The following is a 27,626-nucleotide window of genomic DNA, read 5'->3' as shown; positions in this document are numbered from 1 at the left end:
TTTTCCCCCTCCCCTCCACCATCACCCCTCCTATCCCACCCTCTCCCCCTCACCATCACTGTTCGTACCCCTACCCTAGACCAATACCTGTCTACCCACTCTCCTTCCCCTTCTCTTTCCTTCCCCTTCTCTTTCCTTCCCCCTCCCTCTCTTCCCTCTTTGCCTCCCCCCCTTTTCCTCCCTTTCTCTCTCTTCACCCCACGGTTACTACCTCACTATCTCTCTTCCCTCCACAATACCCCCGCTTCCCCTCTTCCCTTCACAACACCCGCTCTTCCCCCTACCCTCCCTCCTCCACTCCCAGATCCCCTCCCCTCCCCCTTTCCCTCCCCCGTCCCCTCCCCTCACCATCACTCATATGGAAATCACAGTATCATCCCCTTGAATTACAATTAACTACCCCCTCTATCTCCCCGTCTCTTCTCCCATCATCCCACCCCTTCCTCTTCTCTTCCCCTTTTCCGCGACTCATCTCTGCCCCTTTTGTTCTCCTCTCCCCTTGTCCTTCTGCCCTTCTTTCTTCTTCTCCCTATTTCTTTCCCTTCTTCTCTGCTCTCGTCTCCTTCACAACTCTCCTCCTCTCATCTCACCCCTGTCCTCTTCTTGTTTTTGTTTTTTCTCACACTTGTGCTCTCCTTTTTCTCTTTTCCTCTTTTCATTGGTGCGTCTCCAGGCCAATCTCATTTCCTTGCCTTCTATTTATATCTAGCTTTGTATTCCTTCCCCTCTCATCTTCATCTCATTATCTCTCTTTTCTTTCTAGCTATTTATCAGTCAGTCAATCCATCATTCAGTCAGTCAGTATATTTAGCTGTCTGTCTGTTTGCCTATCTATCCATCTATCTGTTTGCCTCTTATTTCTCTTTTTTTTCCCATTCTCCTCTCCTTCCTATCGCTGTCTCAATTTCCTCCTCAATCCCTTTCCCTCCTCTTACTCTCTCTCCCTCATCTCTCCTTTCGATTCTTTTGTCTTCATTCGTCCTGCTCCCCGCCTTTCTCATAATATGCTTGTCTGCCTACTTATCTGTCTACCTGTCAGTCTGTCTGTCTATCCATCTGTCTCTGTTTATCTGTCTGTCTGTTTAGTTATCTGTCAATATATATCTATCTAATTCGTCCTATCTGTTCTCCTTCAATTTTCCTCCCCTTTATTTTCGTCATTCTCTCTTTCTCTCTCTCTCTCTCTCTCTCTCTCTCCTTCCGATTCACTGTCTCCTTTCATCCCTCTCTCTCTCTCACTCTTCACTCCCCCCTCTCTCTCTTTTCTCTCCTCCCCCTCTGTCCGTCTCTCTCCCTTCTCCCCCCTCCCCTCATCCTCCCCTAATACATATAGAAAGATTAATCGCTCTTTTTCCAACCAGAATGATGCATTATGGGAAATTCCAAAATGCAGTTCCAGTGGGAGGGGGTTTGGTTATCTCTCTCTCTCTCTCTCTCTCTCCCTCATCCTTCCATCGTGCCTTATCCCATCCCTCCCATATGCTACAGATATTTAGACAGCCTCATTCCTGTTCCTTTTCCTATTCCTTCCACACAGACTACCTATCTTACAGTGTCTTAAATGTCATTCCCTCCTCTCTGTTCCACATGCACTCACCAATATTCTCCCCACTCCCTCACCACCAGTATTCTCCCCCCACTCCCTGACCTTCAGTATTCTCCCCACTCCGTCATCACCAGTATTCTCCCTCACTCCCTCACCATCAGTATTTTCCCCCACTCTCTCACCACCAGTATTCTCCCCCACTCCCTCACCATCAATATTCATCCCCTCTTCCTCACCACCAGTATTCTCCCCCCACTCGCTGACCATCAATATTCTCCCTCACGCTCTCACCACCAGTATTCTCTCTCACTCCGTCACCACCAATATTGCCCTCTCCTTCCTCCCCACCCACATGTATCCGTTTTACTCATATCCCTGGTATCTACTGTATGTCCATCATACCTACATGCTTCCTATTTATATTTATCCAACTTGCATCCATCCTACTTACATCTTTCCCATATATATCCATTCTACTTACATTCATCCTACTAACATCCATCCAACTTGCATCCGTTCTACTAACATCCCACCTAGTTAGTTATTTTTTACTTATATTCATCCCACCTATGTTCATCCTACTTACATTCAGTCTACAGTACTTACATTCATCGTACATCCATCCTACATACACCATCCTGCTTACATTCATTTACTGTAACTTAAGACACAGACAACATTAAGAGTGACTGGAACCTAACGGACGGCCCCACAGAGGCGGCTGCTTGTCTGCGGTCGATGGGTCTGCTTGATCAGGCGGTCTGGGGTTACGCAGCAACAATAATCCTACTTACATACATTCATCTTACATCCGTCTTACTTACATCCATCCTACTGACATTCATCCTACTTACAGTCATCGTATTTAATTTTATTTTACATGCAATCTTCTTATATCCATCCCACTCACATCTTTCCTGCTTATATCCATCCTACTTGTGTTGCTCCTACCTACATCAGTCCTACTTCCATCCATCCTACTTCCATTCATCTTACTTACATAACTCTTACTTACTTTCCTCTTAATTCCATCCATCCTACTTCTTTTCTTCCCACTTACACTCTTTCCCACCCATGCCCTCTCCATATACCCTTTCCCACCTACACACTCTCAGACCTACGTCCTTTCCAACCTACACCCTCTCTCACTTACATACTCTATACACGTCACTCACTTATACATTCCTATCTTTCTGCTCTTACCTTTACTGTCTTTCTCCTATACCCTATCCAGCTTAAACTTTCTTCCACCTATCCCATCCTCCGTCAGAGCCCCTTCCTGTTTTCACTCACATCAGCACCACTCCCACGTACATCCCATTCCCACCCACCCACATCCCCAAGTTACATACCTGCAACCTACATCATCCCAGCCCACCTACATCTCCCACATGGCATTTTCCTTCCCTTCCACCTCTCTCACCTCCATTTCTCCCACTTGCGACATTCTTCCATCTACTCCCCTCACACCTCCATCTCTCCCACCTACCCCTTTTCCCATCTAGGCTCTTTCGCACTCCCACCCACACCCTTCAGTTACACTCCTCCCACCCGAACCCTTTCCATTTCCATCCCCATCATCTAGACACTCTGCCCCCTCCCTCGCTCGCTCCTCACCCCTCTCCAATTTACAGCACTCCCATCCTATCTTCAGGCATCCCATTCCACCTGCACCCTCTCCCACCTGCACCCTCTCCCACCTACACCTTCTCCCACCTGCACCTTCTCCCACTTGCACCTCTCCCAACCACACCCTTTCCCACCTACACCCTTTCCCACCTACACCCTCTCCCACCTACACCCTCACCCACCTACACCCTTACCCACCTACACTCTCACTCACCTACATTCATTTCCATCAGCATCCTCTCTCACCCCCTTTCCCATTTACATCTCTCCCGTTTCCTCTACGTCTCCACCTTACACTTCTTTCACTTCTCCCTCGCTCACTTCCATTATTTTCTTCTACCTCCTCTACATTCTTCCCACCTTCACCCTCCCTCCTCTACATCCCACCCAGCTAAGCCCTATCTACCATATAACCAGTATGAGGCAATAAAAAAAAAAAGGCTTATATAAAAAAACTCATTACTATTCCGGACACTCCGCTGCATTCGTCTTAGCCTGATGCCATATAACTTGACGCATTGTTAAGGAGTGGGGAAAAAGAGATAAAGGAAGGTATGGGTAGGGAAGGGAGAGGGGAGGGAGGGAGATTAAGGCATGGGGAGGGGGTGGAGAGAGGGATGTAGAGGGAGTAGTGGAAGGGGAGAGGTGGATGGGAAGGGGATATAAAGGAAGGAGAGGGCGTGGAAGAGAGATTGAGGGTAGGGGAGAGAGGAGAGGGGAGGGGGAATGTGAAGGAGGGAGGGGTAAGGGAGGGAGATTAAAATAGAAGAGAGAGGAGAGGGGTGATGTGGAGGGGAGGGGAGGTCTATGTAGAGGGACGTGAGGGGAGGGGAAGGGAGATTAAGAGTAGGAGGGGTGAAGGAAGGTGGAGGGATGGAGAGAGAGAGGCAGGGGTTAAGTGGAAGGATGGAAGTAAATGGAATAGAGAGAGAAAGAGAGAGAAGAGGTGGGTTAGGGAGCATGGAGATGGATAAGTAACAGGTAAATGGAATATACAGAAAGTTAGGGGAAAAGAGAGGAGGATAGGTAGAGGAATGAAGGGGCATGAAATGTTGAGGCGGAAAGTGAGATGGAACAGACAGAGGTAAGATAGAAGTAATGGGGAGAAGGGAAAGGGAAGGAAAGGAGGTAAGAGAAGAAAAAGAGGGAAAGGGGAATATGCAGGGTGTAATTAGAGAGATGGATAGGTTTAAAAGTGGAGAGGTGGATAGTGGAGGTAGAAGAGATTGAGATGAGTTGAAAGTATCTGGTGAGCGGGAAAGAGAGTACGAAGGAAATGTAAGGAGAAACGGAGAGAAAAAGGAATAATCATTGGATAGAAGAGGAGGAAGAGAGAGATTAGTAAATGAAGAGGTGGAAAGGAAAGGTAGAAGAAATGGAGGGAAAATGGAAGATATGGGAAAGAAGGGTAAATGAAGGGAGCACAAGAGAAGCAGAGGTAGAACAATCAATCATTTCCTGTGGCACCCTCGGGGATGCATAGGGCCTCGATGAACTCACACCACCACATCCTATCTTGTGCTAACTCCTCAAGATCTCCCCAACACTCATCTCCAGCTTCCCGTCTCATTGTCCTCACCCACGTCTCTTTTGGCCTTCCTCTACCTCTCCTACCAAGTGCCACCCACCCTGGTGTACCTCGTACTATTCCCTGTCTCCTATACACATGTCCTAGCCACTTCCATCGTGAGAATCTAACATATTCATCGATCGGCTGCACTCCCGTTATTTCTCTAATTCTACTATTTGGTATCCTTTCCCACCATTTAACTCCTAATATTCTTCTAAGTGCCTTATTTTCAAACACCAAGAATTTATTTTCCATAGTCACTGTGCTGTACCAAGACTCGTGTCCATAAATTAAGATACTCCTAACCATTACCTTATAAAGTTTGATTTTTGTATGCACAGAGAAATTGTTATTATTCCAAATATTTTTAAGCATTCCCATTGCCTGATTAGCCTTCTTTAACCTTTCCTCGAATTCAAAGTTCAAAGAACCATCCTTGGCTAAATAAGTACCTAAATATTTAAACCTATCAACTTGCTTTACAACCATACCTCCAATTACACATTCCTGCGCATTTTCCATATTCATATTGATTATTTCAGTTTTTCCACAATTAATAACCAAACCCACCTTGCGACCTTCACTCACCAAACAGTCCAACACTCTCTGCATCTCTTCTGGGCCATCACAAATAAAAACTATATCATCTGCATAATCTAAATCCAAAAGTTTCCTGTTCTCTCCCCAAAGTATACCTGCACCGGTTTCTGTTCCAACACGTTTCATAATGTAATCAATGACCAATATAAATAGTAAAGGCGATAGAACACCACCTTGAATTACTCCGGACTTGACTTCAAACGAATCACTCAGACAACCATCAACCATCACTTTACAAAATGTGTCCTCATGCATGTTCATAATGACCCTCACAAACTCCTCTGGTATTCCATAATGTCTCATGATCTTCCCCATAGTCTCTCTCGAAACACTATCAAAAGCCTTTTCAAAATCAACAAAACAAAGACTTAACGGTACTCTCATTTCATTAACTTGCTGCATCAAATGCCTAACTATAAAGATCTGATCATTGCAACCACGTCCCTTTCTAAAACCAGCCTGTTCATCCCTCAGAATACCCTCAACCACCGGCTCCAACCTATTTAACAACACTCTACTGAAAACTTTCAAAGCTATCGGTGACAAAGAGATTCCCCTCCAATTACCACATTCACTCAGGTCTCCTTCTTCGGAACTTTAACAATTACACCATTCTTCCAAACTGACGGTAGTAACCCCGTCACCCATATCTTATTGAATAGCTTGGTCAAGATCATTATTAATCTATCCCCCTCCACTTTAAACATTTCCGGAAATAAACCATCCTCCCCTGGTGCCTTATTATTCTTTAACTGTTTTACTGCTTTCTCCACTTCTGCAAGCCTCAACTCTCCTGTTTCTATATTTAAATCTTCCTGAGCAGACGGTATATCCTCTTCTGGTGGTATTGGTCTATTAAGAACTGTCTCAAAATGCTCTTTCCATCTGTTTTTAATATCTCCATCTTTGGTCAATAAATTTCCTTCCCTGTCTCTAACTGGTATTTCCTTGCGTTTACCTGCATTACCACTCAGTTCTCTAATCGATTCATATGCTATTCTTTGACTCTGTCCATCATTTTTGTTCTACCTCTTTATTAAGAGGTAGAACAAAGGAAAAAAAAAAAAGGAATGCAAAGGAATACAAAGGAAGGTAAAAGCAACAGATGAATTAGTTCTTTTGAAGCTGTTTATCAGAGGTTAGGTAATAACAACGGTAATCATTGTATGAGACAAAGGCAAACCTAGAAAGGTATGGAAATGAAGAATTTGGAGGTGGAGATAAACTTGAGGCGTGGAGGAATGGACAAAGAAAAGGAAGAAGATAAAAATAGAAAAAGAGAAAAAGAGAGGATTATATTGGAAATAAACAGAGGGATATAGATATATGAGAGTGGAGAGGTGGGAGGAAGAGACAGGTGTGGAGGTAAGGTGAAATATACTGATGAGAGGAACAGTTGAAAAAAAAAAAAAAAAAGAGAGGGAGAAATAGAGGAATCTCTTTCAGAAACGATGATACATTTATACTTTACTTCCTCCTGACGATTTTATTCAGTTCAGATGAGATCTCGTGTAGTGAAAATGTGAGTGAATGAAGGCTGTATCATCCAGCTGAAAAAAGAAAAGTTTTCCTTAAACTTAATGAAACTGCCTGTTAGGAGCAAGGATAATATATAAATGACGTCATCATATTGAAGGGGTTAAGTAAAGACGAGATGGAGGGGCAAAAAGACTCTAAGCCGAGCCGCTGAGGATGGGAGTGGAGGGATGATGAAGAAAAAAACGAATAATAAGGTGCCAAAAGATGACTGGAGCGAAAAGGGTCCAATAGTGGAGATAAGAGATGGAACCCTTGCCAAAATAATAAAGGAAAAAGGAAAGATGATAAGGAATAGAAAGAAGAAAACATACTTGAGTGAGTGTTCAAACATGGTAAAGATAAACGGTAGAACAAGATTAAAAAAAAAAAAAAGATACCGCGGGATAGACTCGGAAGAAAGAGGGAATACTAACCTCTGCTTGAAAAGAAGGTGAAATAGAGATGAGTACATATGTCAGAATTTTAGCTCTTTCATTGGCATCGCGTCATTCAAGGTTTAATTTTGCAACGACCGAGGGAATTTTGTCCTCTTAGGAGTAAAGGAGGTAAAGAAGGCTACATCTAGGTCTTCTAACTCCAGAAGTCTCTCCCAAACTGAATAAAATCGATGGTGGCAGCTGGAACAAATTAAAACTACCATCGTCCTGAACAGGGTAAATACTGATGTTAATGTCGAGGCAAGGGGAAGGGAAGGAGAAAGGGAAAAAAGTGAAAGGAAGGAAAAGATGAAGACAGAGGAGAGTAAACTGAAGTAGGAGAGTGGATTAGGAGAGGCAGGGGTGGATGGAGAATTAAGTGGGTGGATAGGGGGAGAAGGAGAGGGGGTACTTAGGTAGAGACATCAGAATAGGAATGAAGGAATGTATGGTTGACTAGAAAAAAGATATAAGGGAGGGTTGATAGGAAGTCTGGAGGAAAGGCAAGAGATGATAGAAGGGGGATTGAGGGACTGAAACGGGAATGGGATGGGGCTGTGTGATAAAAAACATAAATGGGCAAGAAGGATGGGAGAACTGATGATCGACTAAAAAGGGATCGAAGGGAGCGTGAATAAGGAGTTCAGGAGGCGTTAAGAAGATAGACAACAGATGAAAAATGGAGGATGGAAGGATTAAAAAGTAAGGGGAAGAAAAAAGACATACATACATGAAGATTGAGAATAATAATGATTCATTGTAGAGAGATTGAGAAGAGGGTTAAAAGGGAATTTAGCAGTATTTAGGGGAAATGACAAGGGATGGTGGAAGAGGATAGAGAGAGAGAGTACTGATATATCACTACAAAACAGATATGAAAGAAATGATGATTTACAAGAAGGGGTTGAAAAGGGGGTGAATAGAGAATTCTGGGGAAGGTAAAAAGAAAAACTAAGGAGTGGATAGAAAATGAGGGGTACTGGAAACATAAAAGAGGGATGAGAAGCTAATAGCAGAGAAGATAGACAGGGAGTTCTGAAGGAGTTAGGAAGGAGAAAGGGAAACGATGATAAAGAAGACTATATGAACTGTTGAGGGGAAAGAATGGGAATAAAAAGTTTAAAGTCGGCTATAAACATGAATAAGGAAGAACTGATTGGTGTAAAAACAGATGCCTTCCTGGGCATTATCTAAGAATCTGGAGGTACCAAGAATCAGAAGCAAGTTGACATCTTTCCTGGGAACTAGTCGGTTGATAGGGCCTATCGTTTTAACCCTTCCCGTGATAGAGATCCTTCATGAAGTGAATATAACTAATCTGGTGGTAACAAGAATAAGAAAAAAAAATATCGCCACCGTAGTAGAAAGAATTTATGAAAGGGCAGAACGAGAATTAAATATTTGGGAAGTTAATAACAAGTGAAGAAAAGGAATGGCGAGCAAACTGGATAATGGGGGCAATAGAGAAAAACAGTAGGGATTACTTAAGGAAAAACGAGTTAAAGATAGTTCAGAATGGTCAATGTGGTAAAGTGAAGACAGTGAGATGAAGACTGAGTGCGAGAGAAAAGATAAAGAGTAAGAATTAATTAAGAAGGCAGAAAAAGAATCAGTAGAGACTGCAGTGGGTGTATAAGAAGAACCGAAGGAAGGATAGAGGGAACGAGGGAAATAGAATAGTTATTTATGCAGGAGACTGTGGAGGAATTAGTGGATGTACTCAGAGTTACGTAAGAGGTAAGATAAGATGAAGGATTATTATGTAAGAAGGATTGAGGGAGGTGGAGACAAAAAGGGATATTAGCCCTTTACTACGAAAAGTCTCTCCTAAGCTGCATAAAGTTTTTTGACTGTAACGAGGGAAAAAATGACATAGCAATATAAGGGATTGAAAATAAAGAAGGATTATATAAAGCAGACAAGGGAATGAAGGGAGAGTGAAAAAATTATACAGGAGATAATTGAGAGGATAGAGGAGGTTAACCCCTTCCATCCTAACTTTTTATTTTTTTACCTTTCCGTGCCACTTACTAACGATTTTGTTCAGCTCGTTGAGACTTTCCAGGTGGAGGGGTTTGATATAGCCACCCGAATCTCCTCTGCTACAGGGATGCTTTTCTAAGCTGAATAAAATCGTCTGGAGGTGGAAAGACTCCCCTCCCCCCGAAAAAAAGGCCGGACTGAAAAGGACTGAAGGGGAATTATAAGCACATGAATGGGTCGACGTCTTGTAGTTTTTTTCATGTTCCCACCAAAATATATTATTTAATTCAAGAAGGCCGTATCCTAGTGAAAGGCCAAGAATCATCTCCATAAATATGTCTGCAACGAGATGTCTCTATATGTTAAAAAATATCGTCTGGTGATAGCAGGAATATTAAAGATGACACCGCGGTGATGGAGCTAAAAAAAAAAGGTGAGGGGAATTTCAAGAGGTTGACCTTTCTTTTTCACTTTTTACTCTTTCTGCCACGTGATTGTCCTAGCTTTGGAAATGCATGTAGCTTTTTTTTTTTTTTTTTGTATATATAGAGGTGTCCGATGGAGACTGTGCCTATCTTCTTCCCTGAGAGAGGATTCCGTTAAGTAAGACAGCATAGTCTGTAAGTAACAGAAATGAAATAAATTTGACTTCCATGGACTGAAAAAGATATCCTCAGTGCATTCTCTCTCTCTCTCTCTCTCTCTCTCTCTCTCTCTCTCTCTCTCTCTCTCCAGTTTTCAACAAACGATTTAGCCGAACTTTGGGAAGATCTCCCGAAATTGAAGTGTTAGAAACAACAATCGCCCATTCCTTGCGATGATTCTTTTATACTTTCTTCGTGTCACCAACGGATAGTCTATAATTAATCTGCGCAGAAACCTCAGGCAGTGAAAAGGTTACCCTCTTAACTATGGTGACGTATTATTTTGCCTTCTTTCTTGTCCTAGGCGGCTTTCCTCAGCATAGGAAAGACCTAAAGGGCTGAAAGGATTAATGGTATCTGTATATGACCTCATTTAGTTTGAAAAGTCTCTCCTAAGTTGTACCGTAATAAATTTTTTCATAACAAAGAGCAGAATACAGATGACATACTCGTATTGAAGGTATTAAGAACAAATGAGGGGATTACCAGTGACCAATGAAGGAGTTCTGGGGATGGGTTGTGAATGGCTTGGGAACGAATAAAGGGACTAATAGAGGACTCTGACACCTAATGGTCAAGTGGTGGAAGGCCCTTGTCGAGGTGAAGGTCAGGTGTGCAGCGGTTGTAAGCAAAGTTGCCTATTTAGCTATTTGGCAGCAGATCTAGAGACTGATATCTATCCGATGCTGAATATTGACGTCTGCCTCGTGAATCCAGCAATATTGTTGAGATTTAATCAACATTTCTGCAAAGTCCAGGTGTCTTAAGATTTTTTCTGGCGAGCTTTATGTATATGACGACATTCTTCCGCCTTCTGACTTGAAAACTGTGGAACTGCTAATTCAGAAGAGGCGGGTGCAGGTTTCCCGGTAAGTGCGTAATGCCACGAGGGACGTGGGGAATACGGTAGCCTTGCCTTGGGTCACCACACTTCCCAATGGATGATGGGAGACTGGATGTTACCGTTTTTATGTAAGGACACAATTAAAGTGACGAAAACGAATTAAAGGGAAAACAGCGTGTGGTCGGAAGAGATTTTACGATGATGATGATGATGATGATGATGATACAGGAAGCAGAGGGAAAGTAGAGAGTGTGACAGATCACTAAAGAGTTAACAAGAGAGGATGTGAAGATGGTTTATTCAAGAAAGGAAGAAGAGAAAAAAAAAGGCGAATCAATGTGAGAGTACAGGGTATAATTATGGAAATGAAGCGATGAAAAGAAAATAGGGGAAGTAAGGAGTTCCTTGATTTGGTTATGAACTGTTCTAAAAAAAGTTAGAGAAATTTTGGTAAAGGAATAAAGGGGTAACAGGAGAGAGTAATTTGTTTGTTAAGAGGAGAGGAAGGGGGAATGTAAGAGGAATAAAGAGGGATTTGGGAGCGGTTGAATTTAGTTAAGAATGATTATAGAAATGGTGGACGCTGGTGAAAGAACAAGGCGGTTGAAAGAGGAAGTAAGAGGATATTATCGCTGTCACTACGATATTTTGCAGTATATTGATTCTTTTGCCTGACGATTTTATTCATCTTAGTACAGTTTCGAATGAAGAACTTACAGATGCCTATATCTAACCCTTTCAGTATCTCCTAAGATGAATACAGTCTTGTGACGTTATGAGAAGATTATTATTCTTTTAACGGGGAGCAGGAAGTAAGAATTACGTGTTGCATGAGGAATCGGGAGGAGGAAAGGCACATAGAACCAAAGAGGGAGTCAAAAGTACGGAATCCTTTCAGCCAAAATGCACATCTTTTTACTGAATAATACCAATTGTCATTATTCAGTACCAAATATAAGACTTGGGCCTATTAAGTTTATCCCTTCACTATAATGACATATTTTATCAGTTAATATTTGTTACTGCTAGAAAATTTTTTAATGCATTTAAGCCTTTCAAACAGTGAAGGAGATAACAAAGGCTATATCTAACTCCTACAACGCTAAAAGTCTTTCCTAAGCTGATGTAAGTCGTCTTGAGGCAGCAGGCGTTAGGTTAGTGTGTACATCATACTGAGGGAGTTGAACAGGTATAATGAGGGAGTTAGAAGTGTTGCATGGTTGGAAAGAAGAGTACGTAGAGCAAAATTAATCCCATTCAGCCCAATGTCGTCTCTTCTAACTTGAGTTTAATCGTCTGACGCTGTTAAGAATATAATAAACACACACACACACACACACACACACACACACACACACACACACACACACACACACACACACACACACATTTTGAAAAATTACATATTGTGGAGATACATCAGTTACAACCGGAATTATGTTATACGAATGAAGGAATTACCAGATGGGACTAAAATTCTTCTGTTTTAACAACTGATGGCAGTATTCGAGTACAAAAAAGACTCCTAGGGTTAAAGGAAACGAAGTTCATATAAGTCTGGACTGTAAAAGTTGTAGAGGTGGAGTTGGAAGGAAGTGGTGGGAGTGCCGGCAGAGCGATGATATCAGTGATGGACGACTGCCTCATTAAAATATACTGGGGAAATGGCCATAGTTATAATTACACTGATGACTGATAACACAATTAACAGATAAATAGATAAGTAGAGGTAGACAGACAGACAGACACACAGAAAAATCGAGGACGAAGTGAGAGAGAGAGAGAGAGAGAGAGAGAGAGAGAGAGAGAGAGAGAGAGAGAGAGAGAGAGAGAGAGAGAGAGATTTCATGATTTCATTTCATTAATTGTTCCTGTTCCTCTGTTCAGTGGAGTGTTTCACCATGCTCTTTCTGCAATCCTTATTACACTAGACTCTATTTTTACCAGAACGCTGTGTATGCATGCCCTGCTCTTCGAGGCTACCCTTTAACACCAGTCAAGCTACACTGATTCTTCTCTTCTTCCACCTAATGCAATGGTTAGCCGGCATTTTCGGTTTTTCATGTATACAGCTAATCAATTCTGAGTCTTCCCGCAGCCTACTTTCTGTAGTTATTCCAGGGCATTTTCGACTGTCGTCTCGTCTCGCATTCAGTTGATCTTAGTATTTTGGATTTTTTCATTATTCCGTCTTGGATGAAGATATCCTTTGGTTCCTCTTGCCGGAAAACATGACATAGATATTGTAATTAATTGCCTTGAAGCGTCTTATTTAGTATTGTCAATATATTGATATTAAAGTGAAAAATGCAGCGTGGATTGATTAGCGTTACGACAGTATGATTAAAACAATGAATGATGTGGTGCAGAGTTAGGTAATATACTCTTTGAATTAATTTGATTTTTTTTCTTTTAACTGCATTTTATTATTTGGAGGCAGGATTCGGCTCGTCGTATGACTTATTGTCGAAGACTTTTAAGGTTTGTTAAGTAGTTCAGATTGTTTCAGAGCCGTATGAACTCCGTGGTAGTTGTGAGAGATTAACAATCTTCGTAGCATACACCAATATTTTTACTTTACCTCACAAAAAGTAATCTGGAGAATTTATGTTCTTTGTTCGTGGCGACCGACAGAACCTCTTCTATCTGCTCCTCTCAATGGACAGACAGCATCGATGGGGTTGGAAAGGTGGGCCCTTGCATACAGAGTGAAATGTGCATAAGTCTCATATCTCGTCTCGTTACAAGATGAATACTAGATTAAAAAAAAAAAATCAGAAAGCACAGCGACGCCACATCCAAAATTTGACTATAACTCGTGCCTTTGATATTTGATCCATGTACACCAAATTGCAACCACTTCTTCCCATTCTTACATAAATAAGATGTATGTGCTAACTTTGATCCAGATCGGATCAGGCATCCATGAAATGATGCTGCGCTCTAAATTTTAACCTTGACCCTTGACCATAATTTTTGGTCAGTATTCACCCAAACCGAATCACTCCCCAGACACACACTCACACAATGTGTATGCCATTTTGATCCGACTCGAATCGAGCATCCATGAGATTTCCTTGGCAAAGATACCCCTTAAACAGAGAAAAGGACTCACAATGCTGCGTCCTTAATCATCAGTATCACTGGCAAGTTGTGTTCTAAGAAACCAGCAACTGTGGTAGAACTTGAGGTCAGATAAACTGATCACCAATAATACCAAGTCAAATGTTGGTAGAAAATTTTTGTTGATCTGTCAGCATCATTGTGGCAATTAGGGGATTGTCGCCCGCCTGGTAATGCAAGTTACTTGAAGTCATGATTATGTCGATCTATCTATCTATTGCCAGACGCCTCAATCCCGTTTGGGGTGGCCACAAACAAATCGCCTCCAAGTCGCCCTGTCCCCCGCCATTTCACTGCCCTGCTCCCAACTCACACCCCCCTCTCATATACCTCTCCACCCCATCCCTCCATCTCATCCTCGGCCTCCCCCTCCCTCTTCCCCCCTCCACCTCACTCACATACACTCTCTTCGTCACTCTTTCACCCTCCATCCTCTCCACATGGCCAAACCACCTCAGTGTGTTCCTCATAACGCTTCCTATCACATCCACATCAACACCACAACGCTTCTTTATATCCTCATTCGTCAGCCTGTCTCTCCATGTGACTCCACAGGCTCCTCTTAAATAACTCATTTCCACTGCTCTCACTCTTGACTTGTGTCCTTCCAACAACGTCCAAGCTTCACTTCCGTACGTTAAAGTTCGTATCACAATACTGTCGTGTAGTAACTTTTTCACTTCCATGCTCACTTCCCTGTTTCTTATCACTGCTTTCAAAGAACCAGCAACCTTTCTTCCCTGCTGTACCCTTTCAAGCACTTCACCTTCCAAACCTCCATCCATACTCATCACACTACCCAAGTACTTAAACGTACTCACATTTTCCAATTCCTCACCATCCAACCTCGCTGTACATTCACTGACTTCACCTCTCTCAAAGACCATCACTTTACTCTTCCCTACATTGACCTTTAGATTCCGTTTCTTACACACTCTCTCAAACTCATCCACCAAGTCTTGCAGCTCCCCTTCGTCTTCACTCAACAACACAGTATCATCTGCAAACAACAGTACAGGGAGTTTTCAAACACTATCCTCTCTCACCAGGGCCACTCCAACATCCACTACCCTACTTTGTACCTCTTTTATTACCCCATCCATGTACAGATTGAACAACCATGGAGACATGACACATCCCTGTTTCAAACCAACTTTCAAAGAGAAAAATTCACTTAGTTCACCATCCACACGCACTGCAGCCTTCGCACCATCGTACATACTCTTCACAGCATTCAACAACTTCCCATCTACTCCATATATTCTTAACACTTTCCACAATCCTTGTCTATCCACCCTGTCATATGCTTTCTCCAAATCCATGAAAGCCGCATAAACTTCTTTCCCTTCTCTAGAAACTTTTCCACTAAAGATCTAAGAATGAATATCTGATCTACACAACCTCTTCCCTTCCTAAAACCTCCCTGTTCTTCTCCAACTAATTTCTATGTTCTTTCTCTAACTCTGTCAATAAGTATCCTACCATACACTTTTCCTATTATACTAGGAAGACAAATGCCCCTATGATTACCACACAATTCTTTTTCCCCTTTTCCTTTGTACAAGGGAATAATTATACCTGACTTCCAATCCTCCGGGACTCTACCTTCCTCCCAGGCCAATCTGCACATCTTCCACATCCATTCTACTACTATCTCTCCTCCATGCTTCAGCATTTCACCACACACTCCATCAATTCCTGGGGCTTTCCCCGATTTAACTTTCTTCATTGCTTCCACAACTTCTATCCTACTGATTTCTTCCTGTCTTCTCACCTCCCTCCTTCTCCCAGCCATTCCCCAGCCACTTATACTCGCATTACTTCCATCCTCTATGTTCAACAATTCTTTAAAGTGTTCTCTCCATCTGCTCACTTTTTCTCCCTTCTCCACTAGTAATCTACCAGTTTTATCTTTCACTCCCCTGTTAACTTCACTTCCACCCTGTCTTACTCTTTTCACCTCTCTCCAGAACATTTTCTTACAGTCCCTCCACTTTACACTCAAATTCCTTCCAAATTCCTCATCCACTCTCTTCTTACTCTCTCTTACTAATCTTTTCACCTCTCTCTTTCTTTCTACATATAACTCTCTCTTCCGCCTCTCAACTTCTTCCACGCCCCTATTTCTCATCCATTCATTGTATGCTTTCTTCTTTTGTGCCACAGCCTGTTTCACCTCTTTAGTCCACCACGCTGTTCCTTGCACCCCCCTCCGTCTTCTCTTCCTTCCACACACCACATCACATGCTGCAGATATTCTGTAAATATCTTACACACACCTTCCACGTCTCCCATCTGCTCCAATTCATATTTGCCCAATCGTTCCTCCACTTCTCTCTTATACTCTGCCTTTTTCTCATCCTCTTGTAACCTTTCCACTCTCCTTGCAACTACTCCTTCCTCTCGTCTTTCCCTTATTCTATTCCTCCATCTTACTTGAATTTTAATTCTGGCCACCTCCAAGTAGTGGTCAGAAAGTCCACTCCCCCAACCTCTATAAACTCTTGCATCCATTACACATCTTTGCATCCTTTCATCCACACACACATAATCAATCATTGCCTTCCTTTCATTCAGTTCACCACCCACCCTTCTCATCACTCGCCATGAATACCTGTGGATCATTTAATGCCTGAAGAGGGTATTGGCTATCACCAACCCCCACCCAGCACAAATGTCCACTAACGCACTGCCATTCTCATCTGTCTCAGCAGGTACACCCCACTCACCAACTATTCCATCCACCTTCACATTCCCAACTTTACCATTCATATCACCAATCAAAAACACTCTCTCATTCCTTCCAAACTTTTCCATGCACACTTCTACATTTGTCCAGAACTCTTCTCTCACTCTTCTAGCACGATCTTGCGTTGGCGCATACACACACACAATCGCCCACATTTGTATTCCGACTTTCAACTTTACCCACACAATCCTTGACCCAACTGATCCATACTGTCTTATGCTCCTCTTCCATCTTTTACTCACAACTATACATACTCCTTCCTTTGCCCTCTCATTCTCACCTACTCCTGCACATATACCCCATCCATACTCCCATTCTCTCACACTTTCTCCTCTCCATTTTGTTTCAGTTATTCCACATACATCCACTTTCGCACCCTCAAGCACCTGGACGATCTCTCTCTCTCTCTCTCTCTCTCTCTCTCTCTTTCACCTAATCATTCGCTCCCCTTACATTCCAAGTTCCAATTACCATGTCCTTTGTCCGGTCCTTGGTCGTCCTCGTTTGGTCAGTCCTTGTCCGAGGCTTGTTGTTTGTTTTTTTAGTTAGTTGTTTTCCGGGAAGGGGCACTAACCCTCCGCCAACCCTTTTAGTCGCCTTTTACGACAAGCAGGGATACTGGGGGAGTATTCTTGAAAACCCCCCCTACCCCCAGGGGGGTAGTGTGTTGTTACAAAATGGCTTCGTCCGTGAAGAACACACTATTTACGAAGAAAAAAATGAGGGCCACAATGATGCGAGAGCCACTAACAGGGCAGTTGCCGGTGAGAACTATCAGCTGGAATCGGCACCTGAACCTTCTACAGATCAAAGGACTGCACTGGTCATGACGACTGTGCCAACCCTTCTGTGGTTGACGCCCACGGCAGCACCAATTTTTTCTGATCCAACCGCCTAGATTGTCTTTTACCAGTTTAATAACCCTGTTTTAAATGTCATGGTTGCGGTTTCATGGTCAACCTTCGTCACTGACTGGGTGTAATTAGCCAGTTTCCCTCACACGCCTATCTATTGCCGCGAATGTTAAACGATCAGGCAATCTTTGTTAAGGAAATCTGCTTGGTACAACCGTCTGCCCTTAGGAGAACTCCCCTTCACTTGACCATACATCAGATGCACTTCAGTAAACGTTGCATTTGTATATTCTGGCAGGCTAATCAGGTACTTAACTGACCACACACTAACTCATGCAACGTACGCACGCACGCGCGCACGCACATAACACATGTATATATTATATGATTTATATATGTTATATATATAGAAATACGTATATTTTATATATTATATATAAATATATATATATGATATATATTTTATATAAATTTTTTATATGTATATAAATATAAAAATCTATCTATTGATCAGTTTATCTATCTATCTATCTATCTATCTATCTATATATAAACACAGGGCCTCTGTGGTACAGTGGTAAACCGTGCGTTTCGCACGCTGGTGAGCGCGGGTTCGCCTTCCGCCAGAGTTGTAAAAACTTTGGGAAGCGTTCACCAAGCCACTAGCTACTTTGGTGGACACAGGAGGTGCTGTGGTTGAACCAGTGTCGCATACTAGTATGCTTGCACTCAATCGGCTTAATGCGGGCCGATTACACTTGGTTCACAAACTACAGACACATCCAAAGCCACTACAACACTACAGTCACACTCACAGGCACTTTTCACCCTACATACAGTTTTTACCACACAGCTTAATCCACTAGGTAGAGATACATTGGCTGTATCGTCCCTGCTTCGGTAGGGATAGGCCGGTCCTGCAGTGGACCTCAACGGCTGATGACGATGATGATGATGATGATATCTAAACACACACACACACACACACACACACACACACACACACCGCGCAAGCACGAACAAGCAACCTTGGAATGTCAATTTATACATGTACGAGTGTATAACGCCACAAACAATACTTAACCCAAAGGGAGCACGCAATTCAGCAGTGGATCATGAGTCATAGGTCATCACAGAAGCCCAGTGTCCCTCAGGGAAAACCTAGATTATCTGATGTCTTTCAGTTGCTGTTGTTCTTGTTACAAAGAAAGTTATTATCTTCATTTTTGTTAGATAAGTACTCATATTATCATTAGTCATTTTTATTGTTTATGGAATTGGAATAGTCATTTTCAGTGTTGGTACTGTATAAAAATCTGCCATCAGTTATCGGTATTTTCTTTAGCCGCCATTATCTATTATTGTAATTGCTGTGATCACATGTTATGTTAATGAAACATGCACTGTCACGTGTTACCAACAATAACAGTATTGTCAATATTTTCACATTTTTTTTATTTAGTTATATACAATTTGAACACTAGTGTATGTGACAGGTAAGGGCACCCACCATGCACTTAATGAACTGAATCAGGATAAGTACTGCTAGGTCCTGACTCTAGGAGCATGTAGCCCTGAAATGGGGCAGTAATACATAGGGAAGATGTCACGAAGACCAAAATATTTCAGTGTTTTTTCCTCCTAGATAGGCCTGACTGTCGACAACTAGACCTCTGTGGAGTATTTGGTTATCTCATTTCTTGGTCTAATGTACTAGTGATGTTTGAACATCTTTTTAGTAACAGCCAGTCTGATCTGGAGAATAAGATAATCACATCGTTTCCAGTCGCTTAAGCCAATTAAGTTAGGGTTGGTTTTATTTGGCAGGTGACTGTTAGGTTGAGTTAAGCTGTATATGCTAGGCTGTTATAATTTTTATCACCATATAAGTTCATACACACGTTAATTATCTGAAATCCGGTCAAAAATTGTGTTTAATTGACTATTAATAATATTTCAGAATTTAGAACAAAAATGTGCTAAATTTAGCTGATGTGTTTCACTTTTAGCTTGACAACTTGCCTTGACAGATTTCTGTTTTGTGTAAATATTGATTTACAATGCAAGTACATGTACTTGTGTTTTAAAGCAATATTTATGCAAAATGGAAGTCTGTCAATGCGTGTTGACAATGTGAAGGGTAAATATCTGCTAACTTTAGTAGGCTACATTTTAGATCTGAAACCAGATTTTTATTAACAGTCATATTAAGCACAAATTTTCGACTGGATTTCAGATAATTAGGTGTGCATGAACCTGTATGATGATAAAAGTTGTAATGTTTCCCCTGATTCGGTATTTCCTCGCTCTGCAGCACAACAGTCGGAGTTGCCAGTTGTGATGGGTACTGTGCCACTGCAGCTACCAGGATTTCATCTTTTGGAACAGTGATGAATCTTTTTTCTGGTGTGATTCTACTTGTGTTCTTGCACAGTGGAACAAGGCGCCAATGGTGGGTATTTGCTGACTTGGCCAAGACGAAGCAAGGCTTGGCTAAGCAGCAGTACCACAATCACTCAGCTGGGGATCAAAGTCTCCGGGCTTGGTGGCCTGTGACGTCACAGTCATTCCAGGTTTGCGCTGTCATCAACAAGGCTGGTAGTACGGTACGGTACGAAATATTTTTCCGTACTCCGTACCTGGTTAAAATACCGTACCGTATTTTCGTACCGTACCCCAAGTTGTTTTTCCGTACCGTAATTCCGTACTTTTATCGTACCATCGGCAAAATATACAGTATCTATTTCTAGACCTATATCACTAATCACAATAATACATTACATAATAATATATTTAGAGTTCATGTGTGGACTAAGATATACTCCATTCTTACATATAGTAGTATGTTTAGAAAGACATGTTGTACTTTAGTGTCATACAAAGTATTATTATTGAATACATATATTCATTGAATAATAACAACAATACATTTAACAACAAAACTGACTGCTAGAGTGTTCTCGATGACGACAACGACAACACTGGAAGATGTGACTGTAGACTGCTCAGTGCTCACAGAGAAACTGACAGTGTGAGATAGAGGCAGGCTCAGGCAGTGAGTGACACGGACTGGACACGTCGTGATCAGGGTTGCTGAGTGACTGTGTCCTGAAGCATACCTGTCAAAATACTCTTGGCTTGCCAGTGCTGCATAAATGTGTGTCTGAATAAAGTGTCAAAATTAGTCAAATATACAAGGAGTTCGTAGTTGCATGTACTCTCTAAGGCATTATCATGTATTTAAGCCTGGGGTACGGTACGGTACGGAATTTTGCTCGTTTTACCGTACCTAAATCGTACCGTACCGTACTTCACGGAAAAAAACGTACCGTAATTCCGTACCGTACTTTCAGCCTAAATATCAACCGTACCGTACCGTACTCCGTACCGTAATGCCAGCCTTGTCCATCAACCACATTTTGTGCAACTCTGAAGGCTCATATCTCCAAATTTTTACTTTGTTTTGCCAATGAACTGCATAATAGAATAATTCAACACATTCATCACCCAAATAAATTGTTTGCTTAAAAAAAAAAAAAAAAAATCGACCGTCAACCAGTCCATTGGTTTACACTATTTTCATGTTCACAACCCTGGGCAAAGGCTTAACATCCCGTTCTCTGAGGCCCAACAGTCTATCTAGGTACCATGCACCTCCACATGTCACCACTTCGGCGCCAACACCCACCATCCATATTGAATACATGCTAGGGCTGTCTCATACTTAAACAGGACTGGTGTATTGGCAGTAGTGAGATATGTCGGCGGGTCTTTGGTAGATCGGCAAAGTCTACTTTAACGAAATTCGAATCCTTTAAATAGTTCCCTGCGTCAGCCTGGATTCTAACCAGAGTCTGTTGGGACAGTAGACCATCTCTACCGACTCTGTTTACGTATCACCCAGGGAAGAGTTGACAGGTATTCACACCTTACATGTCTAGACGAAGTAGCCTAGCTCCGGGTCTCTACGCTTCTGATGGCACAATGGAGGATTGTGTAATGAACAGATAAATAATTGTCAGTAATAGTTGTGCATTATTATTAACTTACATTTCCACCTATAAATACATATTCGTATAAATATCTGTAAGAAAGAATATCGGCAGAATTCTATACAGGGTGTATCAGAATTATCTGGAAATAATCCAACAGTATCGTTCAGGGTTCATAAACAAAAATATAAAATAAAAACTATAAGTTGACGTTTACTTTGGAGTCACAGCGCAATTATAATACCCTTCATCAGACATATATATATATATATATATATATATATATATATATATATATATATATATATAGACTTAACAGATCCTTCCTCTAAGACCCAGGGTTCATACGTGCCACATACCTTCACATCATTCATTCGGCGTTAATGCCCACCGTCCTTGTTGAACATACTGTATGCTAGAATGATCTTCAGGTTTAGTGGAATTGTTTTAGCGGAAAGTGTGTCGTATAACATACGTGAAAGTTTTGTGATAGATCAGTAAGTCTGTTCTAACAATTCTAGCAGAGAAACTATTTCCTGCCCAAATATGGGACGGAACTCGCTCATTTCGGATAGCAGGCTAGGTCTCTAACCACTCGACCACCATCTCTCTCAATGTGTGCTTATTTGTTCCTGTAATTTCGTATGCCAGGATGGTTATACTCGTGTGTGTGTGTGTGTGTGTGTGTGTGTGTGTGTGTGTGTGTGTGTGTGTGTGTGTGTGTGCAGTTATGTTCATACATGTGTGTAGAACTGTTTGTATGTCTTTAGTTCTTCTCTGTCCCGAATGATTTTTGAGGCACAGTTGCATAACCGCGACGTCTCTCTATAGCTACATAGAGTACATACACCTATACCTACCTACCTTAGTACAGTTCCTACGTTCATACATATATACATACATACATACATTCACATGCATACATACATTCATACACATGCATGCATACATTCATGCACATCCGTTCATAAATGAAAATTTAGTATCCTCTTACAGTCTTTCTCTCTCTCTCTCTCTCTCTCTCTCTCTCTCTCACACACACACACACACACACACACACACACACACACACACACACACACACACACACACACACACTGGGGAATCATAACAATGATAATGAGTTAATAACCGAAAATATGAATGACAAGAGCAAATAAGAGAGAATGATAAAAGTAATGAGGGGTTTAAAGGACCCGGGTTGTCATTAATAAAAATAGATGGACGAGTGATACAAAAGGTAATATAAGTAATGAATAATGATTACGGCGTGTGACGTGAAAAAATGCTTACCATAAACCACCAATAACTTCATGTTTTGACAGGTCTCTTTGGTATAATGTTAGCATTTGTTTAATATTTATTGTTTTCTCTTTGCAATAATCAATCTTCGTTTCAAGCAGATTACGAGGGAGTAAATAAATGAATAAATAAATAAATAAATATATATATATATATATATATATATATATATATATATATATATATATATAAATAAATATATATATACACTATGTACATATACAGACAGACAGAAATATGCAAACATACATATTATACAGATAGATACTGTGAGCGTGTAATGAAATAACCACTGAAATTCTGATACTTGCATTCAAAGCTTCAAAGGAAGACCAGTTAGTAGGTTTGAAATCTTTCTTATACTGTATGTCTATACGTATTATATGGCTTTCAAGTTATTGACGGTGGTACCATAATTTGGTCCTGAATTGTCATCTGCACATGATCAGATAGGTTTTCATGAGTGAATGTCCAATTAACGACTGCCAACATCCACGATGGAATGCAGGAAGATCCCCATGAAAAAATATACAGCACTCAAAAAGGTTATTGCCCGTATCGCCTATGCACAAAAGTTGGTGAACTCTGCGGATTCGTGTTACCACATTTACTAAATGTACGTGTTTGCACAGCGTGACCTTTCATTTAATAAAGTTCTATGAATGATCTGGTATAAAAATATGAGACTGATGTCTGGAGATATTTGACCAGTGTCCAAGGGGCGCTTGTATCAATCTTGCAGTGACTTGATGAAGAATTGAAGTAATGGCACCAAACTGAAAAAATGTTTGGAAGAAAGAAAGAAAGAAGACAGAAACTGGACAGTTGCAGTATAGTCTTCACCACCGTGTGAAAACCATATTTACCTTCAACATTTAGCGCAACATACAAGTTTGATATTTTCACAAATACAGGTTTTTAGCATGCGTTTATCATGCGACGTATGATTAAACACACATACATTAATGACTGCATAGTATAGACTGAAATACCTCGACGTCGGTTAGTTTTGCTAGTATATATATATATATATATATATATATATATATATATATATATATATATATATATATATATATGAGAGAGAGAGAGAGAGACGGTGGGTGGGGTTGTGTGTGTGGACACAGAAAGAGATGAGGATGAATGGAGTAGGTGGCTGGGAGTATCGTGGGTGGGGCAGCTAGGTAAGAATGTTGGCAGAAAGAGACGCAAGTAAGTGGGGAGTGAGGGGGCCTCTTGGAAAGTGGGTAAAGTAGGGAGAAAAGTAGAAAAAGTTAAGGATGGAAGGCATGTTGATAAGGAGATAGGTAGGTAGGTAGGTATGTGGGCAAGCTGGTTGGTAGGTAGACAGGGTGCTTGAGTAAGGTGAAGGTAGAAATATATAATTTATGTAAAACAGTAAACATGTAGACAGATAATAAGTTTTAGACCTATGTAGGATAAAATGCAGCCTGTAAATAGGTCTGTGGGTGGTAAGGAGGCAAATAAGAAGTGGAGAGGGAATCAGTGAAGAGATGGAAATGTAAGAGTAAACAACCGGATGCTTTATGCTGAGGCATGTGTGGACATCGTGAGTCAGGTTGAGGCCTGAAAGTTTGTATGAGAGAGATCAACCACACTCCGTTGGCGTAACATCTAAGCTCTCAGTAAAGCATCCAGTAGTAATACGGAGCCTTTAAGGTCAACCTGAAATTCTGATGGTAAATCTACGGGCCCACCACATCTCACAAGAAGATACGTTTAGATAAGTAAGTAGGCAGGTAGGGAGAGAGCTAGTTTCGTAAGTGGAGAGGTAGGTGGTTAGGTAATTTGGTTGGCACGTAGGAAGGTTGTTAGGTTGGTAGATAGTTAGGCAGAAAGAAAGTTAGGTAAGTACGTAGATTGTAGGTAGGTTATGGTAGGTATAGAGGTCGGTGATAAGGTTGGTAAGAAGGTACACAATTTGGAAGGTATGTAGGTAGTTTGATAGATTAGCAGTATGTAGGTAAGTAGGTAGGTAGGTAGGTAGGTTGATAGGCAGGTAGGTAGGTAGGGAGAAAGATAGTGAGGTAGGAACATGGATAGGTAGAAGGGTAGACAGGTAGAAAAGTAGTTGAGTGGGACAGTAGTTTGGTTAGTATGTAGTTTTGTATGTAGTTTGGTTGGTAGGTAGTTTGGTATGGAGCTGGGTGGTTTGGTGCGAAGGCAGGTAGTTTGATATGTCCTCGCAGGTCGGTAGTTTGGCAAGCAGGTAGATAAGTAGGTAAACGTGTATATACGTAGGTAAATAGGTAGGAGTTCTTGTAGCTGGTGTGGCAAGTAGGTAGGTAGTTAGGTAGTAGTTTGATATGGAAGTAGTTAAGTAGGTAGTGTGATAGCTAGGTAGTTTGGTAAGTAGGTAGGTAGATAGGTAGTCAGGCAGGTAAGTAGTTTAGAAGGTAGTTAGGTAGTCTAGTAAGAAGACGGGTAGGTCATTTGGTAGACAGATAATTCTGTAGGTATGTAGTTACGTAGTCTGGAAAGTAAGTAGGTAGGCAGTAATCCGACATACCTAAAGACATGAGAAAGAATATGACCTTCACACGATCCTCATTTTGATAATCCCTCCCTCCCCTATCTCTCTCTCTCTCTCTCTCTCTCTCTCTCTCTCTCTCTCCAGTTTATACCCTCCCTTCACACCTTATACCAGATTATTCTATATCCTTTTTCCTTTACTCTAAAGATTCATTACAAGACCCCACTTCAGGGAGTCACTTCACTCTGCTACTAACACTTAAGTACCGTAACAAGTAACTCAGACAGTTATAACGTGGGATAAACGGTGCTTTTTATTTTTCACTTAAGTCAGCTTTTTTTGTTTTCTTCTCGAACTGGTTATTAAGAAAGCTGGGCATCTACCGTAATTTTTTATATATTTGTGGTCATTATGCTTAAAATTATTAACACAACATATTTCTTTATCTGTAACCGGAATAAAAGTTAATGATGAAATATATGAGGGAAGGGCGGAGGAGGACGGTGACACCGTCCGCTTCGACAATCATGATAGATGTTTGATCTCCCTGGAGCAGCGGGCAGCCAATGGGAACTGATGAAGAGTTGTTTACACGTTTTTACACGAACCTTTTAGCAGCTATTGTGGGTTAAGCACATATGAAACCTAGTTCTTTTTTGTGAGCTTTGGAAGCGTTGTTGCATTTATTCTTTCGCGTTTTAATTTGCATACTTGGCGCAATCCCTGTGTCCTAAAGCTAGTGACGATAGAATTCATTGCACTCTCTCTTGACTACTGATGTACGGTCAACTGCCTAACCTAGGAGGTCATTTGCGCAAACATTTCACATACGTGAGACAGACAAAGAACGACGATGTTGAAAAAGAGGAGATGGATGCAGCCTTTTCTTATTTATAGGCACACACACACACATACACACACACATATATATATATATATATGGTGAACTAGGTGAATTTTTCTCTTTGAAGGTTGGGTTGAAACAGGGATGTGTCATGTCTCCATGGTTGTTCAATCTGTACATGGATGGGGTAATAAAAGAGGTACAAGGTAGGGTAGTGGATGTTGGAGTGGACCTGGTGAGAGAGGATAGTGTTTGGAAACTCTCTGTACTGTTGTTTGCAGATGATACTGTGTTGTTGAGTGAAGACGAAGGGGAGCTGCAAGGCTTGGTGGATGAGTTTGGAAGAGTGTGTAAGAAACGGAATCTAAAGGTCAATGTAGGGAAGAGTAAAGTGATGGTCTTTGAGAGAGGTGAAGTCAGTAAATGTACAGCGTGGTTGGATGGTGAGGAATTGGAAAATGTGAGTACGTTTAAGTACTTGGGTAGTGTGATGAGTAAGGATGGAGGTTTGGAAGGTGAAGTCCTTGAAAGGGTACAGCAGGGAAGAAAGGTTGCTTGTTCTCTGAAAACTGTGATAAGAAACAGGGAAGTGAGCATGGAAGTGAAAAAGTTACTACATGACAGTATTGTGATACCAACTTTAACGTATGGATGTGCAGCTTGGACGTTGTTGGAAAGACACAAGTCAAGAGTGAGAGCAGTGGAAATGAGTTATTTAAGAGGAGCCTGTGGAGTCACATGGAGAGACAGGCTGACGAATGAGGATATAAAGGAGCGTTGTGGTGTTGATGTGGATGTGATAGGAAGCGTTATGATGAACACACTGAGGTGGTTTGGCCATGTGGAGAGGATGGAGGGTGAAAGAGTGACGAAGAGAGTGTATGTGAGTGAGGTGGAGGGGGGAAGAGGGAGAGGGAGGCCGAGGATGAGATGGAGGGATGGGGTGGAGAGGTATATGAGAGAGGGGGATGTGAGTTGGAAGCAGGGCAGTGATATGGCGGGGGACAGGACGACTTGGAGGCGTTTTGTTTGTGGCCATCCCAAACGGGATTGAGGCATCTGGCAATATATATATATATATATATATATATATATATATATATATATATATATATATATATATATAATCACTAGATTATCGGGATGCTCCATATCCAGACATGCTCCATATCTGAACGTTAGGCCTTGGCTCTATGATTTCCCCATCCACATTTCTTTGTCCGTATTGGAACGTAAAATTACCGACATCACCAGTTGGGTGGCCTACAAATTAAAAAAATAATTTGGGTGGTCGGCTCGCTTTTCAGGCCATGTGCAGGTAATATACTGTAACTCACCAGATAAGCAAAAATTGCTGTTTGCCTCCTCACCGAATAGTCAAAGTCCCCCGGCCTCCTGGATCACTTAGACGCTCTTGGCTGCGCGTGAATAATGCAGACCCTAACCTGCCGGCTAAGCAAAAGTGGCCATCCACCTCTTCACTGAACAAAGTCCCTG

This window comes from Coenobita brevimanus, chromosome 22, assembly GCF_032717465.1.
Source record: "Coenobita brevimanus isolate Jiangsu-jjx chromosome 22, ASM3271746v2, whole genome shotgun sequence".
In the NCBI taxonomy this organism is placed as follows: domain Eukaryota; kingdom Metazoa; phylum Arthropoda; class Malacostraca; order Decapoda; family Coenobitidae; genus Coenobita; species Coenobita brevimanus.
This window is presented reverse-complemented; position numbering follows the sequence as displayed.